General features: G+C 39.2%; 1 protein-coding gene across 2 annotated transcripts in view; it reads right to left on the bottom strand.

Moving 5' to 3' along the window:
* Positions 1–13,816, bottom strand: part of ZNF280D (zinc finger protein 280D) — a 244,600-nt gene extending 230,784 nt beyond the window's left edge. For both annotated transcript variants that reach the window (XR_013556301.2, XR_013556307.2), the window contains exon 1: positions 13,680–13,816. The gene's annotated coding sequence lies outside the window, so the exon portion shown is untranslated. The remainder of the gene's footprint in view (positions 1–13,679) is intronic.
* Positions 13,817–14,807: the final 991 nt, after the last annotated feature.

Below are 14,807 nucleotides of genomic sequence, written 5' to 3'. Positions count from 1 at the left end.
ACTGCCACATTTTTGGCATTTTGTTATAGCAATACCCTACTCCTATATACTAAAAACTGTTCTAGTTGCTATGGCTGCAATATAAATCACCCCAAAACGTGGTGGACTTACAGCAACTATTTATTATGCTCATAGACTCTGTGGGTCAAGAACTTTGGGGGAGTGATTTTTGTCTGTCTCATAACATTTGTGAGATAGATGACCTGAAGGCTGGGGACGGGAATCGTCTGAAGTCCTACCACTCAGATGTCTGGCAGTTGAGATGTATCTATCTCTATCTCTATCTCTATCCCATTCACTGGGGACCTTAGTCCCTCTCTATGTAGTCTCTCTGAATGGGCTAATTTTGGCTTCCTCATAGCACAGTGGCTGGCTTCTAAGGGAGAGTATCTTGAAAAAGAGCTATATGATAGTTGAATTGCTTTTCAGGACCTAAGTTTGGAAGTCACCCAGTGTTACTTCTGCCTTATTCTATTAGTTAAAATACTCACAAGGTCCCCTCAAGTTCAAAGACTCCACTTCTTGACAGTGGAGTGGCAACTTGGGAAGAATATGAAAAGTATAGGGGACCAGAAATAATGTGGTGGCCATTTTGGAAGAACACAGGAAAAACCTAGAAAGGTGCTATTTCAATAGATCTCTTGTATAAGAATTCTATGTCAGACTCTTCTTCTAGGGAACTCAGCTATATTAGTTTCAAGGGCTGCTGTAACAAAGTGTTAATGAACTGGGGGACATAAAATACATTTATTGTTTCACAGTTCTGGAGGCAGGAAATCCAAGATCAAGGTATTGATAGGTTGGTTCCTTTTAAGGGCTGTGAGGAAGAATGTCCATGCCTTTCCCCAAGATTTTGATGGTTTCCTGGCAATTTTTAGTGTTCCTTGGCTTATAGATGCATCACTTCTATCTCTGCCTTCATCTTCACATGGCATTCTTCCTGTGTGCATTTGTATCCAAATTTCCTCTTTTTATAAACACACCAGTCATATTGGATTAGGGCTCACACTATTGGTATCATCTTAACTAATTATATCTGCAATGACCCTATTTGGAAATAAGGCCACATTATGAGGTGCTAGGGTTAAGACTTCAATATATGTATTAAACAATTAAACCCACTGAACAATTAAACCCATAACACTGACCTAAGACATAAGAGTACCTATATTATAGTATTTATTATAAAGAATATCTGAAATAATACATAGGAATTTCCTGGCATTGATTAAATGATTAATAAGTGTTAGTCAACATCATTATTTATCTTTGGATCCAGAGAAACTAACATAGGGCTTATCATATAAGTGAGCAAATAGTAAACATATTTGAGTTTTGTCTCCTGGGCATTCATTCTTTTTTTTTTTTTTTTTTTTTTCCTGATAAGAACACCTTAAAACAATTCCTTTGACAGTCTTGGTGAGGCAATCATTCAAAATGTTCTGCCTTGAACAAGAAGTGAGTGATTGGATGACCCAAAAATGCCATTCAGACTCTTTCTTCCAAACATTAAACCTTGGGGAGGAGTTCAAATGGCAGAGCAATAGGAAGACCCTATGCTGGTCTCATCCCAATCATTAAATCTCAAGTATGATAAAACAGGGATAGAAAATGGCTATAATCACTTATCCTAACAACACTGCCACAAAACGGACTGACCATTGGTTCGTGTTACTTGGATACTTAGAACTATTTTGATTTCTGTTCTTTTCACAGACTGGTGCTTAGATTTTCTTTTAATTCTTTGTGTTACTCCACATTCTTGAGCACATTTCTTGTTTTTGCTTAAGATAGCCACAGTTTTTTTTTTTGTTTATGGAAAAAGTGAAATAGAAATTGATTCCTGAAAGTACCTGTTACAACTGACACACTTGGAATGACAGTGTGGAGTTGGAAGGGTCATGGTGAGGCAGGACATAGTGTATTTTCGCTTCTCTTGCTGGGAAGATGGTTAGCTTCATGAGTAAGTTTTATCCGGAGACCCAGGCAAGATGTCTATGCTGGGAAATTTAGGAGAGTTGGTGGAAAAATGTCATCTGGTTAGATAAGGTTGGATATTTTTTCAGACTGAGACAAGCTACTATAAGTGATTACTGGCTCATCAGAAAGCAGAAAGAGAACGGAAATGGTTAAGGAAAGCCCTATGATCAAGGAGAGTTAGTAGCCAGATAATCTTGCGCTTTGCTCATTTGGCAAATGCTGAATTCTCTTCCTCAAGATAAAGTTGGAGGAAGCAAAGTCCAGGACACTGAAAACTTAAAAGGAGATAAAAAGGAGCTAAGGAAAGCCCCACTGAGCACCTCTTTCTGAGTCTCCATTGCCTGATGAAATCTCCACTTAGCCCCACTTTGGAACCCAACCACTGAAATACTTGGCATGGGGGAGCCCACAGGTTTTGTCTCTTCCAACTCAAGCTACTGCTTGTCACTTCCCCCAGGAAATATCCAAAATGGAGGCATTATAGTTAAGGGCTGGGGACAAGGGCATAAATCTAAGGCCTGTTGCTGTAAGAAAGGACACTGTAGTGTTAGATATAGATGGAAAGCCTACTAGATCTAAATAAAAATGATGACCAGCCTAAGGCAATCTCCAGGGCCCTGAACTCTTCTCTATAGAAAATAGGTTTCAAAATTAGTTTAGCTCCCATCTGTGGGAGCTTCTCAGATGTGACCACAGTAGATACTGCACTACCAGAGGAGAAAGCCATTGTCAGCTACTTTGGCTAACCTCTGATTTCACTCCACCACTGAAGCAGGGAGAGTTTTTTATTCCTGGAAAGCAGGATGTGATCAATGTTGTTAGACAGTGACCATTATAAGTTGATTCTTCTTCCCTTTTTCACATGGGACTTTTTTTTTTAATTAAGGTATCCTGATCTCCTTACACCTTTGTAGCTTAGGTTATATTTGTCATTTAGCAAAGTTGCCAATACAGAGCATATACTCTGGACCTGAGAGTAATGAACTGCGTTAGTCAGCATTCTACAGAGAAACAGAACCAGTAGGATATGCAGAGATACACAGAAAGAGATTTATTATAAGGGACTAGCTAATGTGACTACGGAGGCTGAGAAATCCAATGATCTGCTGTGTGCAAACTGGGGGCCCAGGAAATCCAGTGGTGTGCTTCTAGTCCAAATTCAAAGGTCTAAGAACCAGAGGAGTCAATGGTATAAGTCCCAGTCCAAGTACAAAGGCTCAAGAACCAAGAGCATTGATGTCCAAGGACAGGAGATGATGGATGTCTCAGCTCAAGCAGAGAAAGCAAATTCACTCTTCCTCTGACTTGTTATTTTATTCAAGCTCTAAATGTATTAGCTGATGCCCATGTGCATCAGTAGGGGAGATCTTCTTTACCCAGTCTACTGATTCAAATGCTAAGCTCCTCCAGAAACACTCTCACAGACACACCTAGAAATAAGGTTTTACCAGCTATTTGGGGATTCCTCAGCCCAGTCAAGTTGACACATAAAATTAACCATCAAATGCCATTGCTGAGAGCCCCTAGAGCTGGATGCAATAAGTGGCATAGACCTTAGGGAGGGAGGTTTGGGGTGTACATGGAAGAGTTGCACTGTCATGAGTGGGAATACTTATGACATTTTATGATGAGAGGAAGAGTGTGTGTTTGTGGATATCAAAGCATCAGGAAGAGTACAGTGAAAAACTATTGTTTTTGCCTGCCTAGCATTCTCATCCCAAGAATGCCCAACATTCCTTTATAAAACTTTCTCCCCCCAGGCTTGAGCCAAACAGTTCTAAAAGGGCTGAATCTATACTTCCTCAGCTCAGCTGGCATGTAACCCAGACCTGATGTGTTAATTTATTCCATCTCTCTGGCTCAATGAATGATTTAGGAAAGTTTATGCGATCCAAATCTGATCAATAGAGTCAGCTACAGATTTTGATGGAATCATTGGGAAAGAGACACATTCTTTACACAAGTACTGCTTGGCTGATAAAATATAAATTTGCAGCTCTCAGGAACCAGCATGCCACCATTTTGAGGAGAATGGTCCATGAACAGAGGAAAGCAGAGTGAGAAAAAGCTAATAAAAGTCCCCTTTGCTTAGCCATTTGGAGGAGGTATAATGGACGTTTGTCTGGAGGCCAGCACTTTATGAATACTCTCCCTTTGGTTAGGGAATTTCCTCCCTCCTCAAGTTAAAAGTCAGAAATCATGCTTTCCTAGCCCTCCTTGCAGCTGGGCACAAGCATGTGATCCAGGCCTCACCAGACACTCCTGTGAAACCTGCCTTGAGAAGAGACTAATGTGAAGAAGAAATGCCATGTGGAATCCATTTTTGCCAATGAGAGTGACAGCACTGCCACTTGGCTTTCAGACATGACACTGGTTAGTTTCTGGTAACACAGCTGGCGATAGTACCTGCATCAGTGAAGTTAAATTCCTGCTGGCAGTGGAAAATGTAGCATCGAGTGCTAGGCGGGAGTTGTGGAGACAGAAGCAGTGTCCCAAGATAGTTCTGATGCCTACTTCAGGTGGTGTCCTAGAAGTTTAGCCTTGAGGCTGACTCTCTAGACCTTATGGCAATTCTGTGACCTACCAAATAGCCTTTGACAATTTTTTTGTTACTTAACCAATTAGATTTCTGTCACTTCCAACTAAAAAGTCATGTTAATAGAGATGGATAAATGAATGAAAATTCTGTGAGGTAGGCATTATTATTTCTATTACAAATATGAAAAATAGCTCTAGTAGTATTAAGTGCATCCTGCTCAAGGTTACACAGCTGGTAAGTCCTAAAGCAGAGATTTTAATTCTACTCTATTTTTTTTAATCTCCAAAGTTCATCTTTTTTTAGTGTGCCATTTGAAACATGCTTTCAGAAATAATCTTGTGACAGAGAATAGATTGGCTTGCTCAGAATTCATCCCAATCTCCTTCTAGTATGCCTTCCTGAACTACAGACGTTGGAAAGCTAAAACTGATATTTCCCATACTCATTTGCAACTAGGAATATGATTGATTAAATGTACTTACATGAAAATTGAATTCAGAACTGAGTCAAATAGGAGGGAAGGCAGGCCTTCATTCTGGTGGTGCAAATCAGGAATACAAGGTTTGGGGCTAACAACTGAGTCTGCAATTTTCTGATGCCTAAATCAGCAAAAGTTGTGAGATCTTGGAGCTGGCAGGTTGGCATGGGCTTCTTGATTCCCCAGCTTCCTATTCTTTGCAGAGATAGTTCTCTAGACAGGTCAGCTCTGTGGTAGTGTTCTGGAAGTCATTCCAGAAAGCCTAACCTAGCGCCTACTCCTCCCAGCCTTATAATTGTGAGCATCTGATTCCTTGTGTCCAATCCTTTCTGTTTAACTACTAGACTGGCTTCTATTATCTGCTTCTGAATCCTGTCTAATAATACAAGCACATATAGAAGTCAAGTACAACATAACCAAGAAGCATTGCATGGAGATTCTCATCTTTTCTCAGAGTCACAATTATGGGGGGGCAGAATATGTATTTGATATTCAAGGTGAATTGATATATTGAAATAAAGAGCACCATGGTCTTTCCAATATTGCCATACTTGTATCTCAAAAAATGGAGTGTATCAGTCAAGATAGAGGAAAGCAATAGATGGCTTGTTCAAACTTGACTAGACCAAAATTTAAAGGTATGCACAGGGCATACAGAGCCATAAGGGTTATGCAGTGTCTCTCAACCTGCAGTAGCAAGAGGAAAGAGTCTGCTATAGACTGAATGTTTGTGTTTCCCCAAAAGTCATAATGTTGAAATTCTAACACCCAATGTGATGATACTAGAGAATGGGGTCTTTAGGAGATAATTAGGTCATGAGGGTGAAGCCCTCATGAATGGAATTGGTGCCCTTATAAAAGAGACCCCAGAGAGCTCCCTCACCCTTTTACCATCACAGGAGGGTATAGCAAGAAGTTAGCAGTCTACAACCAGGAAGTGGGTTCTCACCAGACACCAAATCTGTCAGCACCCTGATCTCAGACTTCCAGCCCCAAGAACTGTAAGAAATAAATCTCTTGTCCATAAGCCACCCAGTCTATGGCATTTTGTTATTGCAGCCTGAACAGAATAAGAGCCATTATGGAAACCTGGAGACAGTTATGTAGAGAGGATGCTTTCCAGCTGTGACCTTTGGTTGAGGGACGATGCTAGCTCGACCTCACAGGCAGAGGGAGAAAGGGGCAACCTCACACTCTGCCCTCCTTTCATTCTCCTGCCCATTCACTGAATCCACCTGGAAGGCAGGAGACATGGGCCTGTGTTGTAGTCCTCACAGGACAACCTCCGGGGGTGAACGATGGAGAGTCCATTTGAGGAGAAAATGGGAGATATTCAGCATAGCAAGTAGAAAATCACCAAAACCCAGTGCAGTAAGATATCATGAAGATTGCAGGTCAAAGTGTTTTGGTGCTACTGAATTTTTTAATGCTCACAAGTTGAGTTTATTAATTCTTTTTAAAAGTGGTCAAAATAATATGATCTATGTGATTCAAGGGCATTTTAGTAAGATTCATACAGAGTGTCATACAGTGTGAGAAGTGGAAGTCACCTTAGAGATCTCCATGAACATTTCTCATTTCATAGATGAGGAAACTAAGACTTGGAGGGATGAGATAAATTCCTACAAGGTCATATATCCAGAAACATGCAGAACCAAGAGGCACATCCAAATCTCATGATGCCTAATGCAGGGCTTCTTCACATTCTGCAACTAAAATCCTTGCTGGACACGAGTTATGCTTATGACAAAGTGCCAGACTGTGATGTGGTTGCAGTCTCAGTCTTGTGCATTCCTCTGCCTTGGTTTTATTTTTCTCTTCATTTTGAACATTTACCTGAGAGGCTGAATTTCAAAGACACTTTTCCTAAAAATAACTAAAAGATATGCAGGAGGAAATCAGCATAATGTATTTTATCTATAATTTACAGTGTGTAATCTAAAAATGTGCAACAAAGCAATGCTGGTAGTGCAGAGAAAATTCCCCTGGGATATTTGGTTCCATTTGAAAACACCTCAGTATGGGGGGATGTGGGAGCAGCAGCCTGTGACACACTTCCATCAGGGCAAAATGTTATTCTAGTGATTCACAGCAAGAGGGCTGACAAACACTTCGAGTCGATATAAAGGTTCTTGCCATCAGAATAAAATGAGAATTGCAGTGGGTGGTCCCATTCTAGCCTCATGTCTCCTTCTACTTCTGTCCTGGCTTAGGTGGTTGCCCTGGAAACAGTAGGGTGGCAAACAAAACCATTTGGAACAACTTTTAGGAAGCCTTACGCACGAAGGCCTGATTTTTATTTGATGCTGTACTTTTTCTCTTCTTAAAGGGTGGCTTTCCCAAGGTTATCATTCCCTAAGAGGGTGTGCTCTTTGGACTACCTTGGAAGTTGGTTCATTCTAAAGTCTTTGGCAAGGTCCAGTTGGAGGGCTGGCTAGAGTTTGGCAGATAGCAGGGGAAGGGGGCTTTATTTTTCATTATTCAGTTCTGGATCCCAACACAGATGGTCCTGATCTCCTCCTCCCCCACCTAAGAATTTTTCTAAAATGACACCCAAGTTTTTCTTGGCAGAAGTTATAATTCCTGGCAAACAGTTCACTGCAGCTCTAATTATGATGACAGCTTTAATGGAGAAGATAATCATATTAAATGGTTCTTATTCAGTTCCATGTGATGAATTAGTGATTACCATGAAATGTGTTAAGCAGCCAAAAGTCAGGGGAAGGGATAATGTACTGAGCTACAAGTTGAGGTCTGAAGGATTCCAAAACTAGTGGGAGGAAGGACAAAATGACCTTTAAAGAGATGATGATTTTAATGTCTTTTGTGGCTTACATAGTAATAAACCCCTTTTTCCTGATGTGTCTGTTAAATAAAAAATTATTCTGACATTTGTTAAAATGGTAAAGAATACTTTATTCAAGACTATTGCAATAGGAGCTGGCTCTATGGCAATAGGAGAGAGATCAGATTCAACTCCCCATACAAGAAAAACAAGTGGGTGTTATTAGCCAATGTGCAAAATGAGGGGTCAGTGGATAGAAAATTACTAACAGGAGGTATCAAGCGTAAAAAAATTCTTTTCTAACAGAATTCCTGTGAAAGGCTGACCATGTACTTACACATCAATGGTGAGTGATGGGGGACTTGACCAGACATGGAGGGTGACTAGATATCAGTGGTGGGGGTACTCTCACTAAACGTAATTGGCAAGATTCTTGTTAAAACAGGACCGGACCAAGACTGAAGCCTTAGAATCTTTGTCAGTCCTTCCTCCTGTTCAAGGGAAAAAAAGAGACATTTTTCTTTCCTCTGAACAATTTAAGTCCATTTCTTGTTCAGTCCCCTTTTGTTATTAAGGACCAGCTAAACCATCTGTTGGGAGTTGGTAGTGGAGGATATTTGCTGCATGGTACAAATAATCAGGCATTTAATTCAGGAAATTTCTATGAAAGTAAAAAGAAAAATAAAGATTAAGGTTGAAGCAGACTATAAACCCAGTTTCTGAGTCCAAAGGGCAGGCAGTTGAGATTTCTAGATAGTGGCCATCTTTAGACAGTGAAATGAAGGTGATGGTGGCAATCTGATAGATTTCCTAGTCTGCAGTTTGAATGTCTTCAGTGATGGCATAATATCAGTGCCATGGTTATGTCCCAGAGCAGAGCATGGAAGATATGGAACTTTTCCATAAACTTTCTGAGGGTCTACTTAGCAGCATCAGGCTTAAAGGCTGCCCATTGTCCAGCTTCAGCTTGCAAAACAACCTAAGATCCCAATAAATATCTGCACAGTCAGGTTTTAGTTTTCAGTGACACCAAGTTAGGAAAGTGGGAGAAAAATTGGAAATATTCATTTGGATAGTTCTGGAAAGATATTGAAGAAAATTAGAAAAACTGAATATTTGGGAAGGACGAGTTCTTCTAATTAAGGCAAGTTGACAGGATTCACTCCAATCTGTAAGTTTATAATAAAACCTCAAAGACAATGACCAGACTAGAGTCTGACGTCCACAAAGGTAAGCTACAGATTTTCACTGAAGCATAAAATTTCTCTCTACATTAACCCCTTTTTTCACCAAAGTTAACCAAAGTATGATTATTCCTGTTTACAAAATAAGTCTGGTCATATTATATTTGGCCTATTATTTACGTAAGTGCAGCAAGAGTAGTAATTGACCACATACATCTTTGAAGTTTGCTTTGCTAGAACTTTTCATAAGGAATCTCAACTTAGACTTTTAAAAGCCTCTCAAGGTTAGGAACCCAAGCCACGAATTTGCCACCAGATTTCACTTGCAGTATCTATAGATTTAGGTAAATTTCTCCATTCTCTAGGTCTCCAAAATATCCTAACGTTCCTGGGCCTGCCAAGAAGAGACCTTTGTTACTCACCTACAAGGCTGGGAACGCTGTAAGCCATACCAGCCCAGTTTTCCCAAAAGGGCTTTGAAAGCATTAGCTCCATAAAGTCAACCTTAGTTCCTTCAAACTATTTGGTCATAACTGATTCTATGCTCATCAGTCTAAAATATGACATTCCACTCAAAGTCTTGGTTATATAACAAATGTTTCCAATTATGTCTTGTTCAAGGAGGACAGATTCTTATTGGACGTACGCAAATGATTATATTGCCATGAAAATAAGAACACTCAGTAAGAGTTTCTGAATTCTGGAGGAATCAGGCAGGGAGAAAAGATAAATGTTTCATTTCTGTTTACAAAAAGTATTATCTACTAAATCGCTGTGAGTTATAGCTTAAGAGAAAAGGAAAAGGGGTTCCTTAAATCCAGTGGCAATCTTCTGAACAAAAACCATAATCATCCTTCATCACTTCATTCATTCTTATGTAACTCATTCTTGTTCTGCTTGCTCTTATGAACCCATCAGCTTCTCCACTAGAGTTCTAGGATGCTTTCTCAGTCAAATAGTGTGGTCTCAAAATTATTTAAGCAATGCCATTGGAAAGCCTGTATCCAGAGACCTGTCCTAGTGGGATTCTGAGACCACTGCTTTCTGTTGAAGATGAGGCACTCTGGCCTACAGCTGATTGTAAGTACTTTCAGAGAAGAATCAGAGTCAAACAAAAACTATTAATGATGAAAGATCTGAGGAGAATTCATCATAAAAATAATGCAATTGGCAAGGGAATTTGATTATGTGGTGTAGAACATTTAAAATGTTAACTAGAGTTATGACTGGTGACATTATAACAGAACACATCATGGACAGTGAGGGTATTGAAAAGTTTCATAAAATTTCTGAAATATTTATCCATACAAATATTTTATCCATACAAATAAAACTTGGAGAAGGTTACAGTAGCTTTTATTGGACAATACTTTTCATGCAGTTGAACATATGAAATAAAGCTAATTGTTTTTTTTTCTCTTTTTCAAGATAAAAGAAAAATCCTTTAAGATCTTGAAGGAGCCGTCTGAGAAATGTCAAGGTCAGTTCAAGATAAAGATTTCATTTAGGATTTGATCCAGGGAGGGCAAATTGTCCAAAAGGTCCAAGATGGAGGGCGCGTGAGTGGCTCTGTCAGTTAAGCATCCAACTCTTGATTTCAGCTCAGGTCATGATCTCACATCATGAGGTTCATGAGTTCTGGCCCCACGTCAGGCTCTGTGCTAACAGTGAGAGCCTGCTTGGGATTCTTTCTCTCCCTCTCTCTGCCCCTCGCCTACTCCTGCACACACTCTCTTTCTCAAAGTAAATAAATAAGCTTTAAAAAAAAAAAAGGTCAAAAGTTTTGAATACTTGACTAAATACAATCCCAGGTTATGGTGAACAATACTTAGCTACACATTTAACCAAAGTCACAAAAAAGAATTCAAAAGTAAATGTCATAGATAACATGACTGTAACATCTTTTAAAAAATTAGTTCTTTTAAAAGTGAGAAGACTTGGTTCTCTTAAACAATTAAGGATATGACAAAGCATATAAAGCACAGGAAATTATTCTGAGAAGACACGGTATCTGTTTCCTAGGAGAATTACACAAAAGGTAGAAAAGCTTTTACAATCTCTTATTAAGAGCAGACCAATAAATCAAGAAAATTTTGTTATTTCAACAAAGAGAAAACCAAAATCTAGTTTTGCATTAGTGTACTTTTAATACTAAAATGCATTTTCAAAAACCTTATAAATAAACATATTCAATAATCCAGATTTGACCACATAAGATTCCTTCTCCAAGATTCCTTTCCTGAAAACCTTCTATAACTTTTTACACCCATTCAGTTTTTGTCCTATTTTTTCCTTTTTTCCTTTTGGGAAAAATTACATTCTTATTACCTTAACAAAACCCTTCCTACATACACTGTATACTTTTCTCTCTTTTTTTCAATGTTTATTTTTATTTTTGAGAGAGAGAAAGAGCGCAAGCAGGGGAGCAGCAGAGAGAAAGGGACAGAGGATCTGAAGGGGGCTCTACGCTGACAGTAGACAGCCTGATGTGGGACTCAAACTCATGAAATGCAAGATCATGGCTTGAGTGGAAGTTGGATGCTCAACCAACTGAGCCACCCAGACATTCCCACTGTATACTTTACTTTATCAAAAATACATTCTACTTTCCTTACACACCTGTCATGCAATGTTGTTTCATTTCACCCTTATTGTTTCTAGTAGCTTCATTTACAAATATTGATTATACTTTTTAATCATTAATAACATTTTAACAGAAAAAACTAGGAAGTAGGCAACTGAATTGTCTCTTGTATACCAGATTTCTGTAACAGACTAGCAAATTTTATGAATATACCATCTCACAATTTTATAAGTACATATATGCTTTCTGACAGTACTTTTCATTGTGTCAGAAAGATGTTATCAACAGACTCAAATATAGTTAGCCTCTCTATATCATATAAAAATAAGAGGCCAAAGGTATATAAAACTTAAACTTGTGCTTAGAAATTTAAGGTTTAATAGTTTCTCTTAGAAATGATCTCAATGTTTAATGAATGTCTCTATTTAACATACATATCTCTAAGGTTGCTAATACAAAAAATATTTTGTAAATTCTTTTTAGGCATATATATCATAACATTAAACAAAGCTAGCCCTCATCTCAAGTTATTTCCCTGTTGCCTATTTTTACAGCACATGCATGATAGGCAAGTATCAAAAAAAAAAAAAAAAAAAAAAAAAAAAAAAAAAAAAAAAGAAAGAAAGAAAGAAAAGAAAAGAAAAAGAAAAAAGTCACAAAAGCAAAGAAATCTAAAAATGGTTAAACACCAAATATATACTTGTATTATACTTGATGCTTATACTTAAAGCATTTGAATTAGTTTCTATATTTCTGGAAGATTTAGGAATATTTAATTTATATAAGCACTTCTCTCTAAGCCAATTAAAAAATGTTTAATGTTTATTTATTTTTGAGAGAGAGAGACAGAGAGAGAGAGAGAGACAGGGCACAAGTGGGGGAGAGGCAGAGAGAGAGGGAGACACATAATCCGAAGCAGGCTCCAGGCTCCGTGCTGTCAGCACAGAGCCCGATGCGGGGCTCAAACCCACGAAGTGTGAGAGCATGACCTGAGTCGAAGTTGGACGCTTAACCAACAGAGCCACTCAGTCATCCCTCTAAGTCAATTTAAGAATCTCCTTCACAAGATTTTATAAATTTTTTGGCAATACCAACGAGAGATAGAAAATATCACATATACATAACACAAATATACAAACATAACTATATAAACATACAGACAGATGCAAAGAGAGACCCTGTCGCTTTCATTCTAAAATTGTTGCCACGAGTCAGGTAAACATAGCAATAAAAACTCACTGGTTTCTACAAAATAATTGGCTCTTGTTTTTGCTCCACTTTATATTTTTATCCCAAATTGTGTTTCTGACAGATGGAACAAGTTAAGGTTACCTGCTTAATTGATGGTTAATGCTTTTCACCAAGATTTATGGAGGAACATTTTAAGATTTTGTTTTGCCCTACATGTACTTTCTTTGGTGGTCCCAGAGTCTCTTGAGAGCCTTCATTGTGGGTTGGGGAACCCAAAATTCAAGCGACTGTAAGAAACTGAGGGGCTGGAATGGGAAAGAGAAAGTCTTGCAGGGGTGGACAGAGAGATGGAGGAGGTAGGGGCTTGACAACAGTCATATCAATGGATTCAAAGACTGAAGGTGCTAAAAGGAAAAAGGAGAAACAAAAATAATGCTGAGAGAAGTCTTAGAGGAACCAGTTTGGGGGAGTCACTGAGGTTCCCAATTATCTCTAGTAAAATTATTCCAACAAGAAAGGAAGTAGAGAGTTAGTACCATGGTAGTGGAGCATATAGTCAAAAGGGGTATGAGAAGGGGTTTTCATTCTACTGAGATCCTCCCTTGTTCTTAATTCATGGTACCTTGCTAACAAAGAAGGCTGGGACTCTAACCCAGCTTCCATTTGCCTGGGACTCTAACACAGTTTCTAGAGTAGAGGCCTCCAAAAGAGTCAGGAATTTGCCACTTAAGAGTCAGGGAGTAAATCCCTACTCAGAAAGATCCAAGAAGACATCCATCCAGAAAGATACTTGCTTAACAGGTACTTTTCAACCAAAGGATCGTGGAACTCTAACCTAGCCTCAGCGAGTATATGCTGAATCTTAAGAATCAAAACCTGCCCTTAACCATGCTTTAACAGCCTGTCATCCAGAGCACTGGCCCAGGAGTTAGACTCACCAGTAGATCTCTAATCAGTCAGGAGTGAAATAAAGTCTTCAAAAGCACACACTTGGGGTCCTGGATGAGAGGTTCCAGGGGTCCAATGATGAATTCGATCCCGTCCAAGTCATGGCACCATAACCGTTAAAGAAAAAAATATTCCGGCACTTATTAAAATGGCAAGGAAGACATTATTTAGGACAATTGCAATAAGATCACTGTAGTAGGGGAGAGATTACAGCAAAGACAGCAGGGGATTTATAGCCAATAGGCAGAGTGAGGGGGTCAGTGGATGGAAATTACTAAGAGGAGATATCAGGGGTAAGGGGATTCTTACTAAACCAGCTTAATAGGATTCTTGTTAAAACTGGGAGAGACAGGCCAAAGACAGAATGGGGCCAAGGTGGAGACCTAATAGAGAAGAAGACTCAGAGAAGTCTGACTAAACTATGGTCAGAGAGAGAGTCTGTCAAGTCCACCACTAATATACATACTTTTACTTACACTGACCCAGATATGGAAAGGTAAGAATGGAAAGGAAGGAAGAAAAGGTTTGTTTGCTTGCAGTGAAGAAATTTTGCAATAGCCAAAAGATACTGAGGGCCAAGTCTTTAAAAATAAAGAGGGGATCAAACTGAGTAATAGGGTTACAACTATAAAACAATAAGCTGGCGTTTCTTGTGTTTACAAATAGGGTGACCAAACTCAACCCATTTTGCCTGGCACTCACCCAGTTTTAGGACTGAAATCTCCCTCGGTTCCAGGTAACCCAGGAAAGTTAATCCAAAGCTGTCTCACGTTTAAAATTCAAAGTCCCACATCCTGGGAAACTCTTCAGTCCCAGACAAACTGAGATGGTTGATCACCCTGTGTGTTTTTTTTTTTTTTTTTAATTTTTTTTTTTTCAACGTTTTTTATTTATTTTTGGGACAGAGAGAGACAGAGCATGAACGGGGGAGGGGCAGAGAGAGAGGGAGACACAGAATCGGAAACAGGCTCCAGGCTCCGAGCCATCAGCCCAGAGCCTGACGCGGGGCTCGAACTCACGGACCTCGAGATCGTGACCTGGCTGAAGTCGGACGCTTAACCGACTGCGCCACCCAGGCGCCCCACCCTGTGTGTTTAAAGAGCTCTGAAGTTTCAAAA

The sequence above is a fragment of the Panthera onca genome, chromosome B3 (assembly GCF_046562875.1).
Source record: "Panthera onca isolate mPanOnc1 chromosome B3, mPanOnc1 haplotype 2, whole genome shotgun sequence".
Lineage (NCBI taxonomy): Eukaryota > Metazoa > Chordata > Mammalia > Carnivora > Felidae > Panthera > Panthera onca.
This window is presented reverse-complemented; position numbering and strand designations above follow the sequence as displayed.